A 7,764-nucleotide genomic window follows, 5' to 3' on the forward strand; every position below is an offset into this window, starting at 1 on the left:
ATAAGTTTGGAGAAAATTATCCATGCTAATGAGATCAAAATGTTTCTATCTAGAATAATAAATAAGGTTACTTGATGGTTTGGCTAATAAAAATGCATCCAAGGGACAGGGGAAATGACTGAGCACAGTGTTGTCTGCCAGACACTAATTACACTAAGTTCCTGAGGAGAGAAAATGGGACATTTTACACTATGACCAAAAAAACCACTTTCACAGTTTAAACACTCAGATGATCATGGGAATAAAATATTCCAGAGATAATTCTTTATTGCTACCTCAATTACCACAAATTAAGCTGATATTAATATACTTTACTGCTGCTCAGCCTTAAGTGAAATCAGTTGCACTTCACATATAACTCAAGGGAATGAGCTGATCTCCTAGTTCTGCGTAATTACCTGTAATTTATGGAGCACAGAGAGACCTGAGAGCAGCCTAGTCAAGGTCACCCAAGAAAGTTGACTTGCATTGTTTTTAATCACCATCTGTGATCTGGGCTGAGGCTGCCATCTTTCCAACTGCCATAAGAAGAAGTGACCCCTCCCCAACGCAGAGGTCACAGGACCAAAATCTTTAGTCTAAGGGGCAGAATGATCATGAGCTTGATACAAAGTGTACATTTTAATGAACGGATGGCATTCTGATGAAAAGGCTGAAATAGATAAATAATGGGTTTTAGTGTTAATTGCAACAATTTAAATCAATTGGAATGCCTGCAAAGAATTTTGACAATCTGTTCTAGATAAATTCCAACACACTCTTACAAATCTGGCCCACTTCTCAAGCTGTCCACTCTATTGCAAAAGATATGCAGCATCCCTCCCAGATCTCCCTGACTCAGCCAAACCTCCAGCTATTCTGAACATCACCAAAAGACACTGTTACGTACAAATATTTCTCAGTCTTTGCCTCACTCTAATAAAATCCATTATGAATATTTTCTATTTGCTGATATGCTTGCTTTCTTGCTTTATGGAAAAAAAAAAGTCAAATGGAAAAGCATTTGGGAAATGACATGCGGGATCAATCACTAAACCCAATGAGGAACCAGAGAGTAGCTGAATGTGTGGGGAAAAGACAATCTGGGGTTTCTTGGTGAGCACTATGTGCAGCATTGTAATAAAATGATAACATTTTCATAAAATGATGGCGTTCTGTAAGCCAAAATCAAGGTAGAGAATGACCTCCTATTAATTAATTTAACAAATAAATAATAAGCACTTGCTTTGTGCTGACCACTAGACCACAACAGGGCCCATAATGACCTGGGGTTCACAACCCCAAGTTTCTGGCTTAGACTACAAATGGTAAACAAATAAACAGGAGTAAATATAAAATATAAATGATAAATGAGGAGAAAAATAAGATAAGAAAGAAAGGAAAAGCGATGGGGGAGGGGTTATTTATGGTGATAGAAGAAGGCTTATCTAATAAGCAATACTTGATCACAAGTAAGAGAGAGAGCCATGTGCCTACCAGAGAAGGGATGTTTCGGTCGGAAGGAAGAGTATGGGAAGTTGGGCCATGATGTGGAGTGAGCTTGGCAGGTTTGAGGGAGGAGGTCGGTACAGCTCATGTTTGGGAGGCACAGTGGAAACTGGAGGACATGATATGTGAGAGATTACAAAGGACCAGACATCAAAAGATGTTGTAAGCCACTGTAACGAAGTGTTCTTTTGCTCTGAAAGGGTATGCCTATGTTATTGGAAGCCACTGGAAGATGCTATGATCTAAAGTGTTTAAAAGAATCACTCTTACTATTGGGTTGCAAATGGGTGTCAGTATAAGAAAAAAACAGGAGGCTATAGCAATCATTCAAGTGAGAAATTACAGTTGTTTAATCAGGAAGATAGTAGAGGAAGTTAGAAAATACAGGAATTCCGTATGTAAATTAAAGGTAGAGCCCACTAGATTTTTTTCGTTGGAAGCAGGATAAGAGAAAAAGTCAAGTGTCATGGACAAATCTAAGATTTTGTGTATAAGCAGCTGGAAGGTTCAAGTTATTCTTTACTGAGATGGAGAAGACAATAAACAGGTTGGGATGGAGAGAGGAACTGGCAGTTAAAGTGTGGACACATACAGTCTGAGATGCCAATTTGTCATCCGAATGGAACATTTGAGAGAGCAGCCAGATAGATGAGTTCTTTTTGGTCCAGGCCAGAGATACAGATTTAGAAATCACTGGTTTTTTTAAATAGTTTTCAAAGTAAGAGTCCAGATAAAATGACTCTGGAGTGAGAATAAATACAGAAGGGAAGAGAACCAAGGACTAAATGAAGAGATGAGGAAACATTAGCAAAGGAGATGAAGTACCTAATTTCTAAATGGAAAACAGGACTCCAGAATCTACGTGTTATATCTGAGGTTAAGAAAGATGAAGATGGAGTTCCCAATGTGGCTCAGTGAGTTAAGAACCCAACATAGTGTCCGTGAGGATGGGGGCTTGATCCCTAGCCTCACTCAGCACATTAAGGATCTGGTGTTGCTGCAAACTGCAGCTAGGTTGCAGATGCAGATCGGATCCTGTGTTGTTGTGGCTATGGTATAGGCCAGCAGCTGCAGCTCTGATTTGACCCCTGGGAAGTTCCATATGCCAAAGGTATAACCATAAAAAGACAAAAAAAAGGAAAAAATGAAGAAGAAGAACAAAAAGAAAGATGAAGGCTAAGATGTGACCACTGGATTTAGTGAAGTTCACTGATTTCTGACAAGAGTTTTCTGTGGAGTGGTTGGAATAAATTGCTTTGAATATGCTGAAGGAATTTGGGAGCAAGGAAACAAATACCTCTTTCAAGGAGTTTCAGAGGAAAGAGGGTTAAAAAATAGGGCAGAAGATAAAGGGAAATGTGAAAACAGGAAATGATTTTTCAGAGGTGAGAAATCAGTAAAAAGGAACTGAGAGAGAGAAATTGCTGGAGCACAAGTGTTGAGTTTGGCCTTATAGAGAAACACAGGTTTCACTCCTAAAAAAGAATGAAAGGCATATTATATGGGTGTAGTTTCAAGTTGACTGGCAGATGTCAAAGTAGGACCATGTAGAAATTTTCTTTTAAGTGCTTCTCCTTTTCACTGAAATAGGAAGCAAGGTTATCAAATGAGAATGAAGACAAAAAAGTATGTTGAAAGTTTAATGAAAGTGAGAAGAAAAAGAAACAGGCATTTAAGAGAGTAAAAGAACAAATGGGCTAGGAAAATGAGGTAGGATGGCTCAGAGTAATATCGGGATTTAGTCAGGGTTAAGTGTTACCATTTAAACACATAAAGGGAGAGAGGAAGAAAAGGCAATTTGTTGAGAGTATATTTGGGGATATGATTAAAATGGCAGACCTGTTAAAGCACAACCGAAGACCAGAAATATCAAAGCTGAATCTATTAGTCTGCCATGCAAGGGAAAGTCACTCTGGAGTGGCCAGTGAGTTTTCTAAGTGTGAAGTCTGAGGATAGATACAGAGCAAGAAAGAAGAACTGCTATCCAAGGAAGATAGGATTCTGAAAAGCACTCTTCGATTATCATCAAAACAACAATCAAAGAGGAAAGCAATGAAAGCCTTTCTTAGGATTAATCATTATCCCAACATGACTGATCATTTGTATAAGAATAAAACAGAGGCCTAATTCTCAACAAGTTGGTATAAAGTAACTTAGTGTCAAACTAGTTTAGGGTTAAGAGTAACAGTCCTAATGAGCAGGTACAAGATTGAATCCAGCCTAGGGTCAAAGCAATGGTCAAAACCAGATGTGCAGTACAAGGTGTGAGCAAATATGCAACATTCTTAGACCAGAAAACTCAATTTAGTTAAGGTTTGAGGGAGAGAATAACAATGAAAATGTGATATTAGTGTAAAAACAATGGAGTGAACAAATTGTAGGTGAGTATATTAGAGAGCATGAACAAGAAAGATGATGGCTGGAGAGTAAGATGCTTGTAATTTAAGTTAGGGAAGGAGTATAATTTTAGAAAATCTCAGAGTTCCCATCATGGCTCAGTGGTTAATGAACCTGACTAGTATCCATGAGGATGCTGGGTACGATCCCTGGCCTCGTTCAGTGGGTTAAGGATCCAGTGTTGCCGTGAGCTATGGTGTAGGTCGCAGACGTGGCTCAGATCCTGCATTGCTGTGGCTATGGCATAGGCCGGAGGCTACAGCTCCAATTGGACCTCGTGCCTGGGAACCTCCATACGGCATGGGTGCAGCTCTATTTAGACAAAGAGAAAAAAAAAATTTTAAAAGGAAGAAAATCTCAAAGTCTGGGGTTTGACTAAGGGAATATATAGTTATAGACAGTAGAGGAGAAAATCCCTGGAACAGAGTCAGGTGGTAGAAGAATTATTAGTATAAAAATGAAAATCAATCACATTGATGATGGGAAAGTATTAGAGAAAATGTCAGTGCACTAGGAGCTAAAATCTTCACACAATGAGAAGTGATGTGTCTATCAAGACTACAGCAAAGGATGGGTAGCAGAAGATGCATTCTGACCCTTTGGACTTTAAGTCTGCAAACGTTTGGGAGGAGAGAGAGCCAGTAAACTCTAACTGACGATGATACAGACACTACAGCTTTAGAAAGTAGAAAGAAGCCAAAGAGGATGAAGATGATCTAAGATTAGTAGATATACAGAGCCAAATAAGAATGAGAGTACAGGTCAGGAAAGATGACCTGGGAAATCTTCCTGAAGAGTCTGAAGCATGTTAGAAATGAAGAGCATATGGGATTATTCCTCGTGGACTCAAGTCATATTGCAGAGGAGAGACTACAACTAGGGAGAAAAAGAGAGAAGTGGAGCTCTTGACATATCGAGCTCTGGAGCTCCATTATGATGTCTTTCAGCTCTTCTCTTTTAGCTTTCACTGTTTACCCCTGGAAAAAAATGATTCAATACTTTGTTAAGGGTTTCCCATAGTCCTAGGCAAACATTCCCTGCCTTAAGAAACCCTTTGCATAAGAAAACAGGTTCTTGTGTGGAATCAGATATTACACACCCTCAAAAGAGGCCTGAGTTACTTACCACTTTTGTCCAGAGCCCTTGAATATGCATTATTAAACAAGCTGCATCTTATAAACTCATATTTATCACCGAGAGCTGAAGAATTCAACTAAAATCTGAATCTGTAATTTCGAGTTTTCTGCCTTTTACTTAATCATTATTCAGTGAATTCTAAACCAAATTTTCCATTTTATTTCCACCTCTTAAAACTTGTCCTCATTTTATCACCTCCCTAAATGTAAAACTTTGTGGAATGTGACATAATAGAGGATGTCAAAACACAGGTTATCTCCAGACTCCAGAATTGACTTCAAAATTGATAATCAAAGTTTTTATTGCCTTTTTAAAAAACTTATTGGCCATTTTCTAAATCAAAATAGAAAATATGACTTTCTTCTTTCTTGTATTCAATGCCTTGCTTGTTTATAGCAAGAATCCAGAGTTTCAACACCCCCAGTTGTGCATCCAAGACTACCTGTTGGCAATTATCAGCCATTTAACCCCTTCATACAGGTTTGAGTAATTACAGGAAAAAATAGAGTGGAGGGGTGACATCAGCATCACGGCAGTATGAGACACTCTCTTGGTCTCTCCTCCTCAATCTACAACCAGTAAAATACTCAAAACTCAATGAAAGTGCCTCTGCCCAACATACCAGAATGCCAGTGAATTCCAGATATCTATACATCTAAAAGTGTGAAGAATGGGACACAAAGAGCAGGCAGAACCAGTAGAAAGGTGGAGAGTACCTGTGATCCCAGACCTTCAGCCTTTGTGGCTAAGCCTGCAACCCTAAAGAACCCAATAGCATCAGGGGAGGCAATGGACACAACTCTGGTGTCTCAGCCACAGTGGTGTCCACAGCCACAGAAACTGGGCAGTAGCAACAGAGGAACCTGCCATCTCATCCCTTTACTTATGGAGGCACTCACAATTCTATCTCCCCACTCTACCCACAACTGTGGCACCCCGGAACCTGAAAACCCCAGACAAAGCAGAGGCACCCACAACACCAGCTCTCCTTCTACTCCCTCCTCTCCAGCATCAATGGAACCTGTGACTCAGGGGATGGGAGGTGTGGCAGAAGCACCCACCATCCCAGTGTCCCAAGATGTGATACCAGTGACATCACCAGCAGCAAGACATCAATGAGCCCAAGGGCACAGCAGCAACAACCAGGGCACTGTGTGACAACTTTGATGGAAGCAATGCAGTATTTGAAGTGCCAGTTCTCAAAAAATATAACAACAGGCAGCTCAGGAAAGGGAGAACAAAACATGTGCTATAACATACCTATTGGGGGAACAAAAAAAAAGAGGCATCTAATTTCTAACTTGTTGAACCTTTAGAATCCAGTGGGGAGAGGGGTTAAAATAAATAAATAGTTAAGTAAAGACATAAGTACATAAACTGAAAAAGATTTACCTAAAAAAGAAAGGAGTTTTCAAATTCAAATGTGCTGGCAGAGAAATAACCCATCAAGCACCACAAAAAAAAAAATAGTAATACTATATCACAAAAGAAAAAGACAATTCCTCAGAAACTAAATTTAAGTTACAGAATATTATGATCAAATTGATAAAGAACTCAAAATATCTGTCATGAAAAAATTCAACAAGCTGTAAGAACATTCAGAAAGACAATTGAATGACCTCAGGAATGAAATTAATGAACAAAAAAAATTACCTAACCAAAGAGATTTAAACCCTAAGAAGAAGCAAACAAATTTTGGAAGCTAAAGAACCCAATAAATGAGATGAACACATTAGAAAGCACTGGAAACAGAAATGACCATGCAGAAGAGAAAATGAGCAAACTCAAGGATACAAATCTAGAAATGATACAGGTAGAAGAGAAGAGAATTAAGAGCTGAAAAGAATGAGGAAATATTAAAAAGAACTATGCCAAATGCTTTTAGGAAGGATAATATTAAAAAAAGGGTATCCCGGAGGGAGTGGAGAGGGAAAATAGAGTTTATTTAAAGAAATATTAGTCAAGGCAGTTCCACTGTGGTGCAGCGGAAACAAACCCGATAGTATCTATGAAGATGTGGGGTTGATATCTGGTCTCACTCAGTGGGTTAAGGATCCAGCATTGCTGTGAGCTGTGGTGTAGGTTGCAGACACAGCTCAGATCTCACATTGCTGTGACTGTGGTGCAGGCTAGCAGCTGTATCTCTGATTCTACCCCTAGCCTGGGAGCTTCCATATGCCAAGGGTGTGGTTTAAAAAGAAAAAGAAATAATAGCCAAGAAATTCCAAAACCTGGGGAAGGAACTGGACTTACAAGTCTATGAAACTAAGAAAACAATACTCTCAACACAAAAAAAAACCTTCTCTAAGACACATTATATTAAAGCTATCAGAATTAATGACAAAGAAAGAACTTTAAAGGCAGCCAGTGAAAAAGTATGATAACCTACAAAGGAACCCTCATTAGCCTATCAGCAGATTTCTCAGCAGAAACTCTAGAGGCCAGGAGGGAGTAGATTGACATTCTCAAAATACTGAAAGATAAAAACTTTTAGCCAAGAATATTCTCTCCAGCACAGTTATTATTCAGGTGTGAAGACCAAATAAAGCTTTCTTAGACAAACAAAAGCTGAGGGAGCTCATCAACACTAGATCTGCCACAGAAAATATGTTTAAAGGAACTCTTTCATCTACAACAAAAAGGCAAGAGGTAACAAAATTTTGAGCAGGGTGATAAAGGGATGGCATCAGAAAAATGCATCTCTATATAATAACAGGTCTTAAGCAATTAAGACATAAAGGT

Source organism: Sus scrofa, chromosome 16 (genome assembly GCF_054392235.1).
Source record: "Sus scrofa isolate SSC_HxYL_T2T_F1_AM1 chromosome 16, Sscrofa_HxYL_maternal_Yorkshire_Landrace_v2.0, whole genome shotgun sequence".
NCBI classification, from domain to species: Eukaryota; Metazoa; Chordata; class Mammalia; order Artiodactyla; family Suidae; genus Sus; species Sus scrofa.